The sequence below is a fragment of the Bombyx mori genome, chromosome 2 (assembly GCF_030269925.1).
Source record: "Bombyx mori chromosome 2, ASM3026992v2".
NCBI lineage: Eukaryota > Metazoa > Arthropoda > Insecta > Lepidoptera > Bombycidae > Bombyx > Bombyx mori.
In genome coordinates, this window is record NC_085108.1 from 7,266,943 (window position 1) to 7,290,295 (window position 23,353).

The 23,353-nt window shown below is 40.6% G+C and overlaps 1 long non-coding RNA gene and 1 other non-coding gene across 2 annotated transcripts in view; both read right to left on the reverse strand.

Annotated features, from left to right (window-relative positions):
- Positions 1 to 19,507: 19,507 nt before the first annotated feature.
- LOC134200611 (uncharacterized) overlaps positions 19,508 to 23,353 on the reverse strand; it is a 41,558-nt gene continuing 37,712 nt past the window's right edge. Inside the window, exon 3 of the long non-coding RNA XR_009975599.1 lies at positions 19,508 to 21,697. This is a non-coding gene — a long non-coding RNA (uncharacterized LOC134200611). The remainder of the gene's footprint in view (positions 21,698 to 23,353) is intronic.
- Positions 21,281 to 21,364, reverse strand: Mir184 (microRNA mir-184). Its single transcript, NR_107260.1, has one exon. It is a non-coding gene; the product is annotated as a microRNA mir-184 (primary transcript).

Sequence of the window (23,353 nt, forward strand, 5' to 3'; positions counted from 1 at the left end):
GAGCTCGTCCACCCATGTAAGCAATAAAAAAAAACATTATAAAATAAAGATCGATGTAAGATTTTTTTATTATTATTAAATTATATTATATTCATAGTTATTCGTCAATAACATACCTAATACACATAAAATAGTTATAGATAAGCAACTCGAGCACTCGACAAAAATGTTTACGGGCGTCGGCCACTAGATGGCTTCGCTTCGATTAGTTTCTCATTGCTCCTGTAGATGGCAGTAACACATTACCTATCCTATATTTTATTATTAATGAAGGATTTTGTAAATTTTCAGAAACCACAAATTGATAAAATTTTATCAATTTGTCTATCTATATTTTAATACGTGAAGCAAAAACTTTGTATCCCTTTTTACGAAAATTGCGCGGACGGAGGAGTATGAAATTTTCCACACTATAAGAAATATTAATAAAGACAAACAATATTTAATCTATTCTCAATTTGACAACAGACGTCAAGAACAAAAGTTTGACAATAAATAGTATGTATGCGTGTGTGCGTCAAATACATGGTATGTAGTGTGTGTAATGTTTTCTTTATTGATTTAATGTATCTTTAATGCATTATTTAAAAAAAATATTAGCATTGTGCACTTCTTCTCTATATTCTCTATAAGTATGGAAAATTTCATAATCCTCTGTCCGCGCAATTTTCGTAAAAAGGGATACAAAGTTTTTGCTTCACGTATTAATATATAGATTATCTGTGTTTAATTCAAATCAGTTCAAAAACTTGCTTGGTGCGCGTAAGGAACATTCGGTCTTGCTTTGTTTATTTTAAGGTTTTGTTTAAGTTGTCGTGTCAGCTATATTCCTGGATTGCAGATTGACACGTGACGAATTCGCGCAGTATTTAACGAATGTACACACCCGAGCCGTCGGTCATTGTCCGTCTAATTAATGGTGTAAATAAAGTACAGCTTTAGCGAAAATTTCCCGCAACTTTGTCCATCTTACACGATACGGTCTCGTCACTCGGCGACGGGTTGCATTGAAAACATTTAATCTGTGGTTAATTGGACTGTCTCAGTGGTGCGGTTAGCGGCCCTGACTAATGCGCCGTGGGTCACGGGTTCGATTCCCAGATCAGGCAAGCATTTGTGTGTTGAACAGGTTTGTTTGCCCTTTGTTTATGTGCTCACTATCTATATATCAACCCACTGAGTTTGTCGCCGGATCTTCTCAGTGGGTCGCGTTTCCGATCTAGTGGTAGATTCTGCGAAGCACGGCTCTTGCTAGGGCCAGTGTTACTAACACACCCGGTTTGGGCCCCGTGAGCTAACCTACACGACAAGGAGAAGCAGCTGATATAGCCTCTCAAGGCTATCAGCATAGGTAGGAAAAAAGTTTATATATCTATGTATATGTCGGAGACGGTCATTAGTTTGGTAGCTAAACGAAACGCAGCACGATTCCCGAGAGATGGCAGCAAGATTGCGGTATCGTCGGAACACGGCTAACTTCGTGCTACGACAGAGCCTAGTCGATGGAGGCGCGTAGACGCCATCACACTTACCAACCAACCTTCTTAAAGAGCGGTGCCTCCGTCCTAAAAACTGTCATTCGTTTGCTAACGTCAAGAGAAGATTTCTAAATTGTTCTAAGACAACAAACATGATTGGTGTACTCAATATTTCTCTTAGCTCGATCACCCTATTCGCCCCTACGATGTCTGACGATGGTGTTAATAATTGTAATAATAATAAACCCGTCGTAAAGTAATGAATGAATGAATGAATGTAGATATATTTAGTCCGCAAGTGAACCATGATACAATGGTTCAAGTACCGACAGTCAATCCCGAGTCTGCAGGATAGCCGTCGGAGCACCATGGTTCCTGAGGAATGTGGATCTCCACGATGATCTGGAGCTCGACTCAATTAGTAAGTATCTACAGTCGGCATCGCAGCGCCATTTTAGGAAGGCGGCACGACATGAGAACCCTCTCATCGTGGCCGCTGGAAACTACATACCCGGCCCAGTAGACCGAATGGTAAACCGTCAACGTCGCCCAGAGCACGTCATTACGGATCCTCCTGATCCATTAACGGTGCTTTTAGGCACCACAAGCACCGGTAACCGTCCTCGGCGAACCCGTCGCTTGTGACGAAGGGCTCGACGAACGAATTAACCCATAGACACAGCCCACTGAGTTTCTCGCCGGATCTTCTCAGTGGATCGCGTTTCCGATCTGGTGGTAGATTCTGCGAAGCACTGCTCTTGCTAGGGTCAGTGTTAGCAACTCTCCGGTTTGAGCCCCGTGAGCTCACCTACACACGTGAGGGTGAAGCTGAAATAGCCTCTCAAGGCTATCAGCATAGGTAGAAAAAAAAAACCGACTGTCATAACGGTCTGTTAATGCCTTCAGGATGCTGTCAGGGCTGACCCGGACCCGGCGAATCAGGTATGTGCACCTTTTCCGCATTGTCGTATAGAAACAATCGAGACTCGTGCCTCGGCGAACATTCCCGACGTGCTACATCATCATAATCATCATCATCATCAGCCTTTATCTGCCCACTGCTGGACATAGGCCTTCCCCAATGCCTTCCACATAATGTGACGTGCTACAGAATGTAGCTAATCCCGGATTTAGCTTCGTTTAAACGGCGGTTTAGAAGTATTGCTAAACCGGACCGCGGCTCAGGTGTCTGTTAATACTCTGGAATGACTCCTTCCTTTCGTACTAAGCACGTAGCCCAAATGCTACGTTTACTTGTATAGAATAAAATATAAAAATGAATTGCTCTTCGTTAGTCTCGCTAAAACTCGAGAACGGCTGGACTGATTTGGCTAATTTTGGTCTTGAATCATTTGTGGAAGTCCAGGGAAGGTCTAAAAGGTAGATACATATGAAAATGCTCGGAATTAAATAAATATAACAATTTTGGTTTCCCTTTGATGTATCCCCCGTCGGACGGATTCCTTTTGTTTGTTTTAAGTTTATTTTATACATAAGTTTAGGTCTTTTATTTATTGATTGAGGCACTATGAAGTCTGCCGGGTCAGCTAGTATAGAATAAATAAACAAATAAAATAAATAAATTTTTACTAACAATCACGCCACGTTAACTGGTCCCGTGGTAAGTTCGTAAAGAACTTGAGTTACAGGTACCAGATAACGGAAATAAATGTAAGATTTTTATTATACACATACATATCGTCGCTGTCAAACAAAAATCTGCTAGTTACAAAAACTCTATTTTGTATTAACGAGTAAAAACATTTTCATATAAAATTTAATATCAAGGAGAATTTTCAAGAACTATATCAAATGAAAGATATAGATAAATATTAAAGCTATAGACACATAACAGTTTTTCTTTTATACGGTAGAATAAAAAGATATTCTATTCGAAATGGCCAGCTTTGGCCTTTAATATGTTTGGCCACGAATCTATGGATGCACGCGCGTGTTTCCAAGGGAAATTTCGTCACTGCTTGCTTCAAAGATTCTTTAAGAGACTCAATGTCGCTGTGTCGTTAGAGCAGACCATGTCCTCTAAAACTAACGATAATTTGAAGTCTACAGGGTTGAGGTTTGGGCTAGATGAGGGCCACTTTTCAGCTCTTATGAGATCAACGTTGGTTTCAAGCCAGTCTTGGGTAGTTCGTGCCTTGTGATCAGGTCATCCACAGTGCGTTTCCAGAGATCTTTTTTGCCACGTACCATCCGGCTATGGAATGAACTCCAATGTACTCCACATGAAAAGAACATTTCTGACTAGACGCACTTCAAAAGGCACATATCCGATTCTCAACTTTTAATATTTACAAAATCATTCGACGAAGTATGCTAGTAGTGAATGCGAATATTAATTTTTTAACGGATATAAAAAAAAAGCGTATTTATTTTTTATCTTTTTTTTTGTTAGTTTTTATTTGTTTATTTTCGTTCGATACAGAACGTACGCGAGTGTTTGGAAGACCTTTCACGGATCGGGCGTACGTGGAAAACGCGTGTTTGATGAAAAATGTTACGTCGGAGCGCGCGCTTTGGAGAGGTCGAAATAATAGGGCTGCGATTATAATTAGTTGCAGTATTATCGATTTACACGTATTTATGTTACTAGATGATGACCGCGCTTTGCTCGGTTTTTTTTTTGATAACGCCATCTTGTTGTGGCTTTAAAGCGTTTAGTTGCCCTCAATTAAGAAAAATAGTATTACCATTCGCCAATAGATGTCGGGAAGAGTTGATTATTGAAAACCACGAATAAAACAACATTTTCTGAAAATAAATGGTAGCTAGATCGATTTATCGCCCCCGAAATCCCCTGTATACTAAATTTTATGAAAATCGTTGGAGCCGTTTCCGAGATTCAGATTATATATGTATATTAATATACAAGAATTGCTCGTTTAAAGGTATAAGATATAGTATTTTTCTTCAGTATTCGCAAGCCAGTAATATAATCTATAAATAGCATTTTTACGGTTCGCGACAATGAAAACTGTGAAGTACTCGAATAAAAGTTTTTTTTAAGCTTCGATGGTTGGGCAAGTGGATAAGATAAGTTTCTTTTTTTATGCTTGAAGTATTACTGGTGGCCCGGAGGTCTTTCCAGTTTCACCAGAACAGGTGGGGGAGCAAGGGCTCAGCCAAGAGGGGTGGGATTTGCTAACAGCTGTCCGAGCGCCTCCGAAGGTGAGCTAACAACTCAAGAGCAGTGCTTCGCGAATGAATCTACTACCGGATCGGGATCGCGACCCGCTTAAAAGATCCGGCGAGAAACTCAGCGGGCTGATGCTCAGGTTAGGTTGCACGTCGACCTTTTTGCCGAGTTCGACGAGTACGGTTACCGGAATAAGATAAGTGTTTACCACATCTTAAAGACATCGACAACTTAAATGCCGCCACGCACCTTGAGATATATGTTCTAAGGTCTAAGTTTTTACAGTACAACGGCTGTTTAAATCTAAACGCATTACTGCTTCACGATAGAAACAGGTGAGGTGATGGTACCTACCCGTGCGGGCTCAAAAGACGCCCTACCACCAGTAAAACAAGCTGATTCTATTAAGAAATACGTATAGTGAGAACGTTAACAATTTATTAATTATATACGCGATCGAAAATTGCTCCAAATCATAGTCCCGTGATACCTTACTGGTGGTAGGACTTCTAGTAAGTCCGCACGGGTAGGTACCACCATCCTGCCTATTTCTGCCGTGAATCAGTAATGCGTTTCGGTTTGAAGGGCGGGGCAGCCGTTGTAACTATACTGAGACCTTAGAGCCCTTAGAGCCGTTTATAATATTAGTAGGACGATAAATATTTGTCGATAGCTTCCCAACACTAGTTTAATATGAAGCGCCACTATATTTTCATGAATTCTTTTAACATCAGTTTCGTACAAAAAAAAAATACGTACTTACCTAGGTTTTTTTTTTTTGCATACAAAATTTTGCTACGAAATATACTGAAATGGGTTTGTTTTTATTTTAACTCTTAAATTTTTTTACTGACCCTTTGTATGTACCTCACATCAGCATTGCTTTTAGCTATAGTTAAAGAAGCGGTCAGTGTGCTTAGTGCGAGTTTTTTAAAGTGCTCGATACCGTAAAAGTTAACTCATATTTGTATGTAGTTGGATGGTTTGCGTACGTTTGCCGCTAGGGGCGCTGTTCTAACTGCATACAAATTAGAGTTAACTTTTACGTTATCGAGAACGTTAAAAAACTCCCACTAAGCACACCGATGGTTATTGCACGTATATCTCCCGCGTATGGAGGATAGAGGTTCTTCATATTTCGCTCTGGGGACCGGCGAAGGGGGCCTAAGAAGACGACGTGCAAGCTGCTCTGCACGCGTTTTACGCAAGAGCATCCGGGTGATGGAAGGCCGGCTATCCTCGACCCACGCTTGTTCTGAGCGAGCGGGGTATTTCGTAGGATAACCGATTCTAACCGGCGCCATCTAGGCGGGCTCCGGATAGCCTGCCGACCAAGAGGGCTGGTGGTCGTGGCACCGACGACCGCTGGTCCGGCGTCCCGAGGGGGAGGGTGATGGGAGAGATGTGGATCCGTGGATCCGCACTAAACGCTTCACTTTCCCCTCTTTGCCTTTTCATGGGTTCTGGGGAGGGCGGAAGTCCGACGATTTCCTCCTGACCAAAAGAAGTTAGCGAATACGTCAGAGTGAGCCCTGTGAGGTTACCAGCACAGATAGGCATAAAAAAAAATTTAGTTCATATTTAAATACGCTCTTTATTTATTATTTAGATACTTTATTACTACTAAGTTGAGAGATAAATAAAATATTTTTGCTAAACACTGATTTATTTGCTTATAATTGGTGCAATATTTTATGTGATTATATTCCTTGACGAGTCATGTATGACTGACTGACTTACTCTAATGGCTCGACCCATTGCAACCTTATACTAAGGCATGATCAACTAATTTCAATCGCCAGAGATTTTATTGATATTGCCCACGCTCGGGATAATAAAAAAGGTGATTTTGTGGAACCAAGTGATTTTATAGATTTTTAGTCCGACAATAATAATTCGATAAAATAAAAACTTACAAGAAAAGGCGCCAAAGTCGCGTTTTTTTTTTAAGAGATTTTATGACCTGGTAACTGAGACCTTTAAGTCATGTCTTATTTTTAATTTATATTCTTAAAATGATAATATGGAGTGAAACGAAATGAAATGAAGATGATTAATTTGAGATATTAATCTATTGGGATGAAATGACATGATATGGGATGAAACATATTCTCAGTAAAATGGTGGTCATTTACTAAGATTTTTTCAGTGGACTTTTTGGAGGATCCCGAGAAGTTACGTCCAGCGGCTTTGTTTCATTTTCCCACATTTGTGCACTTTCACAGATATTAAACAGTTAATAAACCACCATTATTACACATTTAAACCCGAGGAAACACTAAATAGACAAAATAAAACAAATCACACAACTTCACTCCTCGCGTTCCCGCCAAAAAGTCCCCAAAGTCGCAATTAAGTGTAAAATGCACAGATAATATAAAAAAATTAAGATATGCGTTCCGTTTCACGCTGTGAAGATCTTAGACAGATATAATTTTTACTGGTAGTTAGGACCTCTTGAGTCTGCACGGGTAGATACCACCGCCCTGCCTATTTCTGCCGTGAAGCAGTAATGCGTTTCGGTTTGAAAGGTGGGGCAGCCGTTGTAACTATACTATGACCTTAGAACTTATATCTCAAAGTGGGTGGCGCATTTAGGTTTTAGATGTCTATGGGCTCCAGTAACCACTTAACATCAGGTGGGCTGTGAGCTCGTACGCCTATCTAAGGAATCAAATAAATAAATGTATAAACGATTATGTAGTGTATAAATGTACTTTTCATGTACTGCCTCCAGTGATATTCAGTTTTGCACTTTTATTAATTCGGTGTTAATTGTTGCGGCGCAGCTGAACGCGATATTGGTTTTAAATGAGCCATAATACGTGCATTGTTGTGTCTCTGATACGTGCTTCGCTAATAGAGAGAGAGAAAGAGAGAGAGAGAGAGAGAGAGAGAGAGAGAGAGAGAGAGAGAGTATTCTTTATTGTACACCAAAAAACAAATAAACAGTACGATACATTAAATACAAAAAAGTATAATAATGACCGGAGTCTCTTGTCTAGGTGATAGCTTTAAGTATAACTCCAGGAACAGTCGGCATAAATAGTGTGATCAATACCCGCATAATTCGCCTTTTGGCCAAAACCAGTCTAGATGAAAACGTTTAATATTGTTACGCGCGTAAGAGTAACGTCATCTATCGCCGAATAGTCGAACGAATAACAAAGAATTTAGTAGTATTTAGAACGCTCGAGAAGTGCAACGCCATCTATTTTCAGATAACGGAAGCACAATACTCGAAATGTGTGGAATATTCTCGATAATTCTAGGGATGTGGTATCGGCTATAATCGGCGTTGCATGGATGGCACGCAATCAGTCAGTAATCGGAGCTACTCAAAGCGAAACAGCGAACGGATCACCTGAAGCGAAACGGAAGAAGTGAATTGAGAATTTTAAGGTGTTAGTGAAGTGTTATAAGTGCTCTAGGTGCTAATACAGTGTTAACTTGTAATTCGGTAAATTTTTTATTTATTTCGAACCCCAGGGCGTAACAATATTGTTTTCTGATAAAAAAAAATGTATCAACCTACAGACACAGCCCACTGAGTTTCTCGCCGGATCTTCTCAGTGGGGCGCGTTTCTCTTTCCAGCCCTGCCCTTGCTAGGGCCAGTGCTAGAAACACTCCGGTTTGAGCCCCGTGTGCTCACCTACACGTCAAGGAGAAGCTGAAATAGCCTCTCAAGGCTATCAGCATAGGTAGTAAAAAAAAGTTTTCTCCCACTGAAAACATACGCGCGCTTCTTTTAACTGATTTCAATCTTTGTACAGTTTTTGTTATCATTTGAATAAAGATTTTTGGCTCAACCTTATGCTAGGCGATGCTACTTGCGTAGTATGTCGCTTCCGACCGTCGTGGCTACGATGCTCGGCAACGACGAGTCCCCGCAGCTAATGCTCGATTTCTGCGAGTCCACCATCTCGCAGAAGGAGGCGGCGGAGCGGGAGAGGGAGAGCTTCTCTTCCCTCTCGGCGCCGTGCCGCCGCCGCCGAGCCGGTGGTCGGAGGAGGTCGTCTGTCCAGCTCCGGCCTCTATGAAGAGGCAGTCTCCTCCCAGTGATGGTCACGGGGCGACCTAAAGGGGTTGAGGCTGCGCCGCACGCTATCTTCAATCTAGCGCGCTGGCACCAGGAGGACGGGACGACGCGTCGGCGGCTGCGGACTGCGATGCGGTCCGCATTTCCGTCGTCGCTGTCGTCGCCGAACATACTGTGGAAGAGCAACCCGGTCGGCGGTGTATCGCGTTCCGACCCGGCAGACTGGTTGTGGCCAAGCGGGGTATCCCGGAACACCAGCGGCATCGCCCGGGCGGCCTGGTAGGGTTGCAGTACCGCGGAGACTGACGTCGTCGGTCGTCGACTATCGCCTCGACGACCCGTCGGTCGGGCGTCCTCGGGGTGGCACCGCGTGTCTGGTTGTAGTGCTGACCGCAGCAACCCCCCTACTCTGACCGGGTTTTGACCTCGCACGGAGATCGGACGTCGGGTGTAAGAGTGCAGGGGAGTCGTTTAGTGGGTGGGCCCTAAAAGTCCTTGGGCCCGAGGTCTGCTCCCAACACCTTGCAGATCGTCAAGTCCCACATACCACGCGCGCCCCCTAGGTGCGGGGACCTCGTAGTTAAAAAAAAGGCTATTTGCGTAGTATTCCTCAATGCTGAGGGTCGTTTCCACCCTTCGGTACCACTATCTCTTGCAGGATTTTTCTTCATTTGTTTCTATCTCTGACAGTGTCAAGGGCGTTAGAAGATGTAGAATCAGGAGCGTTGCGGTATGGTATTCCATCCATTTTATCGGTCATGATAAGCCTCACGATGATATTTCCGTCCTTCCTTGTTTATCACCATATTAATATTAAATTCAATAATGTAATTGAAGTGAAAACTTCTTTAGAATCGTTGTGATTTCAAACCGGATGCAACGGAAAAAACGACAGGTAAGAGACACAAATACAAAAATGTGTAGGATGAAGCCAGCAAAGAATGAGACAGAAAGAGATTACATACTATTTAATACAGCGCCATCTGTGAGATTTTTTAATACTAACGTGTGTATGAAAGCTCTTGTAGTGAATTTTAATTTAGGATTATACGTGAAATTAAAATATCAATTCACAGAGGGCGCTACCTTACAATTATTTACTAATGACAAAATTTTACATATACTTAAGACGTTTAGAATAATTGTATTTTAATTTTGGAAGGTTTCACTTCTGCCACGTGTGAATTGCACACATGTATTTTTTTTTATACAGAATTTTCAGAGAATCTTAGCGACGTGTGCCCTCTCTGGCCAGTAAAAGATACGTCTAGAATATTCCTTCTTTAAAATACTTAATATTGTAACGTGTATACATAATAATATTTTTTTAAACACATTGTGTAGGGCTGCCTCTCGCCGTCGTGTCGACAATGGACCGCTGAGCCGGATTTCACTAATTGGTACAGCCCTCGGGTATTTCGAGTCAACGGAAACGCATTTAGCCGGCTAACGAAATCCGTGGAGCCGGTCTTGGCGGCTAAACTTTTTAACGACGTCGGTGTTACGCGAAAGTTCCCGTTAAAGATTCCCGTTTGCGTGTTGTGAGCTTTTTTTTAAAGTTATTTAGTTTTATTTTTTTAAGTTTAGTATTATTTACGTGACGGGCGAAGACGTCCGTTCTTTGTAATGACGGGGTACAGATGATGAACAGTGACAATGTATTTAAAGTCACATAAGTTATTTAGTTATTTAATCTTTCTCTATGGAGCCGAAACCTGATCTCTAAGATCGCCGTAAAATCGATGCACTGGAGATGTGGTGCCGGAGACGCCTCCTAAAGATCCCATGGATGGCATTCCGCACCAATGCATCCATCCTCAAAGAACTCGGTATGAAAGACCGACTTTCGTCAAATGTGCAACTGAGGGTTTTAAAATTCTTTGGTCACATCTCCAGAAAAGAGTACTCGATGGAGAGACTGGTAGTCCAGGGCCGGGTGGAAGGCAGAAGATCACGCGGCCACTCACCGACCGCCAGACCTGGAGGCGCATTGCCTGGAGGGCGGTCGTCGGAAGTATGGGTGACCTAAGAGGTTCTACTGCACATACAGCGTCAGCGCAACCACGACCACTCTGACAAGAGTGTCCGACTGAGAAGAAGAAAGTTATTTAAGACTGACTCGCTGGTGTAGTAGTTGGCGGCCATAACTGTCGCGCCGAGGGTCGTGGCTTTGATTCCCGCATCGGGCAAGTATTGTATGGTGAACAGGTTTGTTGTGCTCTTTGTCTGGGTGGTTATCATCAATATATGTATATATTTAAACGAATATAAGTATGTTTATCAGCTTAGCGGTATCTGTAACACAGGAAATTCTAAACGGCTCTGTAGTCGCAGCGGACGAAGAACAGCGAGCTGAACTCCTTGTACAGCCGTGCCAGTAGATTGCTGGAGCCCCACGTGCCAGTACTGCCGCATCTGCAGCACTCCTCCGATATCTCTCCCTCCCTCTCTCATGGATCGATGATGTCGCTGGGAATGTTTTATTTTGTTGTCTTAACATAATTGTGTTCAAAAGATATATCTCAAGGTGGGTGGCGCATTTATGTTGTAGATGACGATGGGCTCCAGTAACCAGTTAACACCAGGTGGGCTGTGAGCTGGTTCACCCACCTAAGCAATAAATAAAAATAATTGGAGCCGGATGATCGTGCGTAATTTCCTCTTCTTCTTTTTTTTCTCCACCTTATTCCACTAGGCGGGGTCGGCACAGCTAATTTTTCTCTTACATTCTCTTCTATTAGCCGTCATCTCAACACTCACTCCTCTCTCTCTCATATCGTCGTTCACACACTCCATCCATGTCTTCTTCGGTCGACCTCCTTCCCCTCTACCTTGCACTACCATTTCCATACATCTCCTAGTCACATGCGTCTTCTCTCTACGCATCACATGTCCATGCCACGCCATTATACCGTGCGTTATGTGCGCCCAGTTATTTTTATAACTAAATTTATTATTTATTGAAGAGCTATATTCTTATAGCTATAACTAGTTAGATTTCTTATCTACACATGTCAGACAGGACCCTGAAACTTCAATACTTTAGGACAAGTTTTTTTTATGTTTGGAAACTAGCGACATCTTGTAGCGGATACCCCTAAACTTATATGCCGTTAAAGTTAAGGCATTTAATTATTGTATAACTAAACACAGAAAATAAAAATAAAAAAAACATACAAGTCTTTAGTTGTAGAAAATTTACAAAACACTTCATTAACAATAAAATATAGGATAGGTAATATGTTACTGCCATCTACAGGAGCAATGAGAAACTAATCGAAGCGAAGCCATCTAGTGGCCGACGCTCGTAAACATTTTTGTTGAGTGCTTGAGTTGCTTATCTATAACCAATTTATGTGTATTACCTGAGCTAGAGTAGTAATTAAACGAACACCATCTCCAGACAGTCATCGTGGCCTAAAGGATAAGACGTCCGGTGCATTTGTGTGTAGCGATGCACTGGTGTTCGAATCCCGCAGGCGGGTACCAAATACGTACTCAACAAATGTTCACGATTGACTTCCACCCCATGATCTGTAAGCGGAGTAAAATGTCCCTTCGGAACAAGGTGACACTTTACAAAACTTGCATAAGGCCCGTCATGACTTACGCGAGTGTGGTGTTCGCTCACGCGGCCCGCACGCACATAGACACCCTCCAATCCCTACAATCCCGCTTTTGCAGGTTAGCCGTCGGAGCTCCGTGGTTCGTGAGGAACGTTGACCTACACGACGACCTGGGCATCGAATCTATCCAGAAATACATGAAGTCAGCGTCGGAACGGTACTTTGATAAGGCTATGCGTCATGATAATCGCCTTATCGTTGCCGCCGCTGACTACTCCCCTAATCCTGATCACGCAGGAGCCAGTCACCGTCGACGCCCTAGACACGTCCTTACGGATCCATCAGATCCAATAACTTTTGCATTAGACGCCTTCAGTTCAACACTAGGAGCAGGCTTAAGGACCTCGGTAACCGTACTCGTCGAACTCGACAAAGAGTTCGCCGTGCAACCTAACCCATGAATCAGCTCGCTGAGTTTCTCGCCGGATCTTCTCAGCGGGTTGCGATTCTGATCCGGTAGTAGATTCATTCCCGAAGCAGCTACTCTTGAGCTGTTAGGTCTCCTTCAGAGGCGCTCGGGTAGCTGTTAGCAAATCCCACCCCTCCTGGCTGAGCCTTTGCTCGCCCACCTGTCCTGGTGAAACTGGAAAGGCCTTCGGGCCACCAGTAATCCATCAATAATAAAAAAAAAAAAGATTGACTTCCACGGTGAAGGAATAACATCGTGTAATAAAAATCAAACCTGCAAAATTATAATTTGCGTAATCACTGATGGTAGGACCTCTTGGGAGTCCGCACGGGTAGGTACCACCACCCCGGCCTATTTCTGCCGTGAAGCAGTAATGCGTTTCGCTTTGAAGGGTGGGGCAGCCGTTGTAACTATACTGAGACCTTAGAACTTATATCTCAAGGTGGGTGGCGCATTTACGTTGTAGATGTCTATTGTATACAGATGTTTGTGTAAGATTAAAATGTCTAATTGAAATCTATGATCTAAAAATAGAATCAATGTTTCATAGGTATTCATGTAAATTGTTTACTCATCTTTTAATATGTAAAATAACATTATACTAGTGGTCCCGCAGTAGTCGAAATTCGACTATAATTAATTGGAATTGTATGTTTGTACACTATTTTGATTGTATTTATACTTCTATAATCACAAATTTCGCTAAGACTACCTACACTATAAAAATATTACCAAAGACAAACAATATTGAATCTGTTCTCAATTTGACAACAGACGTCAAGAACAAAAGTTTGACAATAAATAGTATGCATGCGTGTGTGCGTCAAATACATGGTATGTAGTGTGTGTAATGTTTTCTTTATTGATTTAATGTATCTTTTATGCATTATTTTAAAAAAATATTAGCATTGTGCACTTCTTCTCTATATTCTCTATAAGTGTGAAAAATTTCATACTCCTCCGTCCGCTCAATTTTCGTAAAAAGGGATACAAAGTTTTTGCTTCATGTATTAATATATAGATTGTTGAAATTAAATAATATAATGTAATTTGTAAAAACAAAAAAACAAAACAAAACGTTTCCGCTCTATTCCTTTATCTGTTCTATCAAAGTTCAGTAAAGTATGTTTTCTTTTTTGAAGCGCAAAATAAAAAAAAAACGTAATTCCAAACACTAGACGTCTAGATTTAAATAATAATAAAAAAAAGTTTGGTATTTTTTCTCTAGAATTTTTTATCGGTTACGAAGGAGTCGCGTCAAGCAGTCGCGTAAGCGGTCCAAGGACATTGGCCACAGTACAATAGGATCTACTTTTTTCCCTACCTTTTTTTTATTGCCTAGATGGGTGGACGAGCTCACAGCCCACCTGGTGTTAAGTGGTTACCGGAACTCATAGACATCTACAACGTAAATGCGACACACACCTTGAGATATAAGTTCTAAGTTCTCAAGTATAGTTACTACGCCTGCCCCACCCTTCAAACCGAAACGCATCACTGCTTCACGGCAGAAATAGGCAGGGTGGCGGTACCTACCCGCGCGGACTCACAAGAGGTCCTACCACCAGTGATGACGCAAATTATAATTTTGCAGGTTTGATTTTTATTACACGACGTTATTCCTTCACCGTGGAAGTCAATCGTGAATATTTGTTAAGTACGTATTTCATTAGAAAAATTGGTACCCGCCTGCGGGATTCGAGCACCGTTGCATCCTCAGGTTAGAGGTGAGCTTGGACGTCGGTCTACCGAGCAATATCATCCGCTCGGTGGAAGATCTTCCGTGGGTCGTTATATCCACAGTACAAATAAGTGCACAGAAATGTTATGTGTTTTTTTTTAAACATTAAGGCTGAAAGACGTGTCCAATATTAACTATAAATGGTAGTTGTCTTTTAGATTCAAACTAGTACTATTTTCCTTTCTGTTTGCTAACCGATTTTCGGTTTTTATTTGTTCTGTGGCTCTTGTCTTTGTTTTTTATGTATGATAGAACTCTGATGATCTAGATTTTACAAACTGTGTGAAAGCATTTTGTACTGCCTCCTGAGAAGAAAAAAATTTATCACGTAGAAAATTGACCAGATCACGAAAGAATATTATAAATACCTTACAAATGTTTTGGTTAATTTGTAAGGAGACTAAAAAAAATTAAAAAAAATACGGACGATTCTGGGGCTTTTGCTGTGGTGGTTCCGGTATGACTAGGAGCCTGCTGGTGACTGGTGGACTGGGTGAATGTCGTGTTTACCACACGCAGCGTGTAGAAGAAAGACCGGCGATTTCTTCCAAGCTGGCTGAGCGCGTTCCTTTTTAATACGCTTTTATTAGCTTCAGACGTATGTATGTTTCTAACGGAATCTTTGAGCATGATTTTGAAGGGGGTCAAAACGTCGGATTAATTCGCGAAATTTAGTATACTTATTAAGGACCGATGACAATTCAATATTAAAAAAAAATAATGAAAAAATTGAAAATCAACTAAAAAATTAAAAATAAATTTTAATAATAGTTTAGAAAAACTAAAAAAATATGCTTTTATAGAAAATCCAACTAAAAAATAGAAATAAAATTTTTAATAAGACTTTAATTAAAAATTGTGTAGGAAAAAATTTTTTTTTATGTAAAAAAAAGCGTGGGGTGCATAGTATCAGTAGTTATAAATATTTTATGAACAGATATGAGTAGAAGGGTTATTTTGATAATATCCTGAAAAAGCACTCCACGGTTTTTTCTATTTTTTAGTTGGATTTTCTATAATTTAGCGTATATTTTTGTTTTTTAAACTATTATTTATTTTGAACTAGCGGTAGATATTCCACAAGTGACGTTTTAATGATGTTTCTATTCTATTCCATCAGCCCACAGAAGTCCACTGCTCGAGATAGACCTCCCCCAATTACTTTTAAATTAAAATAAATTTGTAATTGTACATTTGATTATGAAAGTGGCTTCGGCCCCGGCTAGGACGAACGCTACACAATAAAATAGATATGCCTCAGAGGCATTTTTCAGTTTCAAAATATTCGATAATCACTACATAGTATAAAACAAAGTCGCTCTCTCTGTCCCTATATCTGTCTGTCCCTATGTAAGCTTAAATCTTTAAAACTACGCAACGGATTTTGATGAGGCTTTTTTAATAGATAGAGTGATTGAAGAGGAAGGTTTATATGTATAAAAAAACTTCAGAGGTGTCAAGGGACACCCGGATGGAACGAAGTTCCTTTCGATTAATTAGTGAAGGAATTGTAATTTATTTTTTAAGTTATAATAATAAATTACGGCATTATGAAGAAGAAAAAAACAATACTATGAACTAAATTACTATTGTTGAAACGCTATCTCGAGAAACTGTACTCATTACGCGGACCAATCGGATACGAGCAATGTCACGCGATAAGCGCCTACACGTTGATTGGTCAGAATGACGGATCTAAAAAGTGTCGTGACAACTTTTCGTAAGAATTTTTTCCGTCTAGCCCCCTTTCACAACGCGCGATAAGGAACTTCGTTCCAAAACTTCGTTCCAATAAAACACCCATTAAATAGTGGAGAAATCAATAATAAATTGCAGTTTCCGAAGCGAAGCGAGGGGCGGGTCGCTGGTATTTCATAATGGAAACGTAATGCGTTTGTTTTATTCATTTCGTCAATTACCTATGTGTTTAATTAGAATAGTGTTGGTCCAATGTGCGAAATTGGAGCTAAATCAATGACACCTAAAGATTTATTCATTTTGTGTGTATAATTTCCATTTTTGTTATTTTTATAGACATTTTTATTTATTTACTAGCTGACCCGGCAGACTTCGTAGTGCCTCAATCAATAAATAAAATACCTAAACTTTTGTATAAAATAAACTACAAACAAACAAAAGAAATCCGTCCGACGGGGGGACACATAAATGGAAAAATAAAAAAATGTTATTTTTATTTAATTTCGAGCATTTTCATATTCATCTACCTTTTAAACCTTCTCTGGACTTCCACAAATAATTCGAGACCAAAATTAGTCAAATCGGTCCAGCCGTTCTTGAGTTTTAGCGTGACTAACGAACAGCAATTCATTTTTATATATATAGATAGATAGATTGAGCGGGTGAACAAGTTCACGGACATAGGCCTTGAGACATGAGGTCTGTCTCAATTGTACATATAAACGTTTTCCGCTCCGTCGGTGGTAAGCATTTTCACCCTCTACACAATAGTCTGGCTTATGTTACGGTGATTCCAATTCGTCCGCTAATAGGCCTTTCGCAAATCTTTCATCTGTAACCATTGTGTATGTCGCGAACTATAATCTATATGTTGGGGAGAAGTATGAAGTCGTAGTGGCCTAAAGGATAAGACGTCCGGTGCATTTGTGTCGAGCGATGCACCGGCGTTCGAATCCCGCAGGCGGGTACTAGTTTTGCTAATGAAATACGTACTTAACAAACGTTCACGATTGACTTCCACGGTGAAGGAATAACATCGTGTAATAGAAATCAAACCCGAAAGATTATAGTTTGCGTAATTACTGGTGGTAGAGCCTCTTGTGAGTCCGCACGGGTAGGTACCACCACCCTGCCTATTTCTGCCGTAAAGCAGTAATGCCGTTCGGTTTGAAGGGTAGGGCAGCCGTTGTACTGTTACAAAATGAGACTTTAGGACTCATGTCTCAAGGTAGGTAACGGCATGCACGTTGCAGACGTTTATGGGCTCCGGTAACCACTTAACACCAGGCGGGCCGTGAGCTCGTTCACGCAGCTGAGCAATAAAAAAAAAGTAAGGAGCATTATCTCAGGGTATTAAAAATACTTCCACAGATAGGTTATGAACAGTTCATAAACCGCCGTTATTATGGCGTTTCAATAAATAAATTCAGACAATTTTGCGTTCCCGCCAAAAGTCTTAAAACTGACATAATCGATATTGTCACACCACGTCACTTTTTTTTTCCTACCTATGCTGATAGCCTTGAGAGGCTATTTCAGCTTCACCCTAACGTGTGTAGGTGAGCTCACGGGGCTCAAACCGGAGTGATGCTAACACTGACCCTAGCAAGAGTAGTGCTTCGCAGAATCTACCGGCGGATCGGAAACGCGACCCACTGAGAAGACCCGGCGAGAAACTCAGTGGGCTGTGTCTATGAGTTAATTCGCTCGTCGAGCCCTTCCTCGCAAGCGACGGGTTCGACGAGGACGGTGACCGGTGCTTGTGGTGCCTAAAAGCACCGTTAATGGATCGGGAGGATCCGTAATGACGTGCTTTGGGCGACGTCGACTGTTTCTTTTTTTTTATTGCCCTTGTAGGCAGACGAGCATACGGCCCACCTGATGGTGAGTGGTTACCGTCGCCCATGGACTTCAGCAATGCCAATGACTTTACCATTCGGTCTACAGGATCGGGTATGTAGTTTCCAGAGGCCACGAGAAGAGGGTTCTCATGTCGTGCCGCCTTCTCGAAATGGCGCAATGATGCCGACTGTAGATAGTTACCCCACGTCACGATGACAACCATAGACAAGCAAAATTCATTGACATTGACGTATAACTTTGAGGTTATGTTTCTGGAATATCTTTTCTTTTGATGTGTCCCCCGTCGGACGGATTCCTTTTGTTTGTTTTAAGTTTATTTTATACAAAAGTTTAGGTATTTTATTTATCGATTGAGGCACTACGAAGTCTACCGGGTCAGCTAGTAACCAATAAAATTAATTAAATATTATTCAGACTTTATTTAATCTCATTTAATTTTTCATTTAACGGAACATGTATGAATTTAATGATCGAAGATTTTTATGAGGTTGATGTTGGCACTAATGGTGTTTTTTTTCACCGGTAGCCTTAATGACTACTATTCTAGCTAAGAGCCGACCGCTAGGCGAGCTCACGGGCTCGACTTGTGAGAATTTGCTAACACCAGCGTAACTTTTATTGTCTTTTTAGGCAGACGAGCATACGGCCCACCCGATGGTGAGTGGTTACCGTCGCCCATGGACTTCAGCAGTGCCAGGGGCAGAGCCAAGCCGCTGTATACCGTTGAGTACTCTCCAAAAGCCTCGTTTGAAGTACAAGTATAATGCTCTGAGGAATTGTTCGAGATGATCGCCCGCCACCGGAGTAGAGTTCATCCATACTACCTGGAGCCACTGCGGTCATCCACAGTGCGTTTCCAGAGGTCTTTTTTGCCACGTACCATCCGGCTTTGGAATGAGCTCCCCTCCACGGTATTTCTCGAGCGCTACGACATGTCCTTCTTCAAACGAGGCTTGTGGAGAGTAGTTCACGGTTGGCCCTGTCCCTAGCATTGCTGAAGTCCATGGGCGACGGTAACCAATCACCATTAGGTTAGCCGTATGCTCGTCTGCCTACAAGGGCAATAAAAAAAATGCTTTTTCCAGATTTTAAACTTTAAATGGCTCTCCTGTAAAGCGTAAATGTCGCTTAAGCCAAATAATTGTTGCAAACAGGATCGAAATATTACTGTAGATTGAGAATGACTTTTTCACTGGTGGTAGGACCTATTGTGAGTCCGCACGGGTAGGTACCACCGCCCCGCCTATTTCTGCCGTGAAGCAGTAATGCGTTTCGATTTGAAGGGTGGGGTAGCCGTTGTAACTATACTGAGACCTTAGAACTTATATCTCAAGGTGGGTGGCGCATTTACGTTGTAGATGTCTATGGGCTCCAGTAACCACTTAACACCAGGTGGGCTGTGAGCTCGTCCACCCATCTAAGCAATAAAAAATAAATAAAAAAAAAACTTCGTAGTGGTGGTTACGAAAGAATAATTACCTAAGAAAAACAAAAGACAGATTTTTTGGATAATTTATTTCGCATTAAAAACATACACTTTTACAATGATTTTATTTTTAGTTTTTTTTCAACAAAACACATCCACAATACAATTATTTTTAAAGGTGCAATGAAAGGTCCTTGGAGCATGTCCCTCCTTTAATTACCGACAAACACAGCATCACAGAATTATAACTACACTAATATCAAATAACGATACACTACACATAAAGTAAAATATAAAAAGAAAAAAAGTATTTATTATAATCTAAAACATAGATCAATTAAAAATTTAAACAAAACAAAAGTTAGCCTTGAAAACTAGGAATGAGAAAAACAACTGACAATAAAATTACCTTAAACTAAATTATAATATAATAGTCAATAAAATGTATTTATTATATTTATACAACTATATTATGATGTGATCTAAAGTACATTATATAATTATTTATTTAAGAGTATTTACAACATTTTATTGTAAGTGTTTCCGATTATTTGTTATTAAACAATATCAATACTAATGAAAATAATTGTAATAATGTAATAAGAATCCGCAAAAATTATAATTTGCTTGTGCTGGTAATATATAGTCATTGTTCTATAAAACTGAAAAAAAAGGGTGGTGGCATTTAAGTTGTTGATGTCTATGGGCTCCGGTAACCACATAACATCAGGTGGGCTGTGAGCTCGTCCAACCACTTGGGCATTAAAAAAAAATCAATAGCCTCAGTACTACTATTTTTGTACAGCGCTTCTCAACCTTTTTCCAGTGACGCTCTAACATACTTCTACATGCGCTACACGTATAGTCGTATACATAATTATGGTAACCGTACTCGTCGATCTCGGCAAAGAGTTCGACGTGCAACCTAACCTAAGCATCAGCCCACTGAGTTTCTCGCCGGAACTTCTCAGCGGGTTGCGATTCCGATCCGGTAGTAGATTCATTCGCGAAGCAGCTTCTCTTGAGTTGTTAGGTCTCCTTCGGAGGCGCTCGGGTAGCTGTTAGCAAATCCCACCCCTCCTGGCTGAGCCTTTGCTCGCCCGCCTGTCCTGGTGAATCTGGAAAGGCCTCCGGGCCACCAGTAAGCCCTCAATCATAAAAAAAAGAACGTATACATATAATTATAGGTAAATAAATCTATTTGATGAGTGAAATTATTCAAGGTACATTTATTAATTTATACATCATTAATGTATTAACCGTAGTATAGTTATCATTTATTAGTGAATAGCCTTATATTCACCCTCACCTACCCTAGAGTTTCAAATATGCAATTGACCCAGGGCACCTTAGATAGATGTTAGTAAATCTTGCCACACGTTTAAGTGTGATATCGTCTTCTCGCATTGATACTGTATAATTTCAAAACTTAATAATTTTACAGCAGAGTCTTTTAAAGGTATAACATGTAATATTTTTAATATTAATCATATTTGCAACATTTTTTTTTGTTTTTTACCAGTTACATTATCTGTCTTTTAAAGTAAGATAAAATTATGTATTAATTTTGTTAATAGTAGTCAAAATTTAGGTAAACTAAAAAAAAAAGTAAAACTAAACTACGCTCTGTTGACATTATTTATGAGAAAAATACTGATAATACCAAAGGCATTTTTACTCAATTTCGAATATTTTTGGAAATTGTCCACTTTTAATATGAAAAGGCGAATATGTCGCAACATTTGAGTGCCGCTGGCTAGTAGCATAGTAGGAAATTAGGAATAATACTTTTTTAAATTGTTTTTTTTTATATCACCGCGCGCTGATGTCTTCCACGACGACTTAGTACACGGCGTGCCCTTATCAGTTCTCCGTCCAGTAGTTGTAAATACACAGGGCCTGAAGAATGACAAGGGCACGTCACTGCACATTAATCTAGAAGCTTCCGAGTTTCGAAAACGTATTACAGCGCCATCTGTTGTCCGTTTTCTGATAGTTCAGTTCCAATTTTCAATCATAGATGGCAGCACGTTGCTATTCACTCTCGTACATCGTAAGATTATGTTTTACGGCACTTATTTTACGATGCAAGAGACGACTGTTTGGAATTGTTTCCGTTTTTTAGTGTTCTTCGTAAATCTAGAAGAAATTATCTGTGAAACAATGAGATTGAAATTCAATTACGTAAGCAGAAAGGGTTTTTTTTGTTTATATTATTTTACATTAAAACTAGATTGTTCTTGACCTCCTTCTTCATTTTACCTGAAACAAGATAAGAAAAAACGATATTAAATGCATATTCATTCCACTTGATTGTCGGTGGTAGATTCTGCGAAGCACTGCTCTTGCTAGAGTTAATGTCAGCAACATCGTCAGGTTTGAGACCCGTGAGCTCATCTACACACGTTACGGAGAAGCTAAAATAGTCTCTAAGACTATTAGCATAAGGGGAAAAAATTAAATACAAACATAGCACTGCGTCCAAGTCGTCGTAGCCTACAGGATAAGACGCCCGGTACACAAATAATTTTTAATGGTTATTTAAAAAAGTTATTAATTTATTACAAACATGAGCGCGCTAAGACACCACCACAATGCATACCTACATAATATAATCAAAATGCTCATAGTCGATATTCCGACGCACTCTATACGCTTCAACAGAGACGATTTATCGACGGTTCGCGCTCAAAGGCTTCATATTTAAAATTTAAACAAAGTTTCTTGGCCTTTTAAGTAGGTACCGTCAGCACGAAAATTCGATATGTGTGTTCTTTTTCGGATTATTTCTCGAGACGTCATTAAGTACAGCTGTCGTCGGCGACCGTACCGTTTGCTTCGGCGACCCGAAGGGATGTCGTTTATATTTCACGTCTGAGCAACCGTGAACATTCGAAGACGTATTGCGATCGAACGATACTATCGGTTTTTTTTGTTTTTTTTTTTATTTGTGATCGACTCGCAATCGACTTCTCTTAATAGGGGAAGTTTCACGATGCGTTTATATTTTTCGTCTTTCTAGCCGACCGTTAAAAAAGGAGGTTAATATGTTCGAGTGTATTATGTTTTTAATGATTGGAATTTTTTTTGTAAGCTTTTAGTATGTACCGCGAATGAAATTTGATATTTTTTATCGTTCTGGTTCTTTGATAATCTAAATTTTACTTGAAAATGTTTGTGATTATAAAATTCAAATGATACTCATAGAACATTTTTTTTTTCTTTTTGTCCTACCTAAGCTGATAGCTTTGAGAGGCTATATCAGCGTAATCTTAATTAGTAGGTGAGCTCACGGGGCTCAAACCTGACGACGTTGCTAACAGGAACCCTAGCAAGAGCCGTGCCTCGCAGAATCTACCACCGGATCGGAAACGCGACCCACTGAGAAGATCCGGCGAGAAACTCAGTGGGCTGTGTCTGAGAGTAATGATACTCGCAGAACCAAAAACGGACGAAGTAAAAGAAACGTCAAAGAAAGAGATAGAATAGTCTCTTCATATGACCCCTTGCAGTGGATGTACTACTGGAGATATGGCCAGAGGTAGTGACGTCAGGCGGCCACTAGACCCTATGCGGCACTATTCTCGTAAATTAACCCACAGACACAGCCCGCTGAGTTTCTCGCCGGATCTTCTCAGCGGGTCGCGTTTCCGATCCGGTGGTAGATTCTGCGAAGCACGGCTCTTGCTAGGGCTAGTGTTAGCTACGTCGTCAGGTTAAAGCCTATTGAGCTCACCTACGCGCTCTGCGAATCTATACTAATATTATAAAGCTGCAGAGTTTGTTTGTTTGAACGCGCTAATCTCAGGAACTACTGGTCCGATTTGAAAAATTCGTTCAGTGTTAGATAGCCCATTTATCGAGGAAGGCTATAAGCTATAACATCACGGTTAGACCAATACTAGTGGAGCACCAATA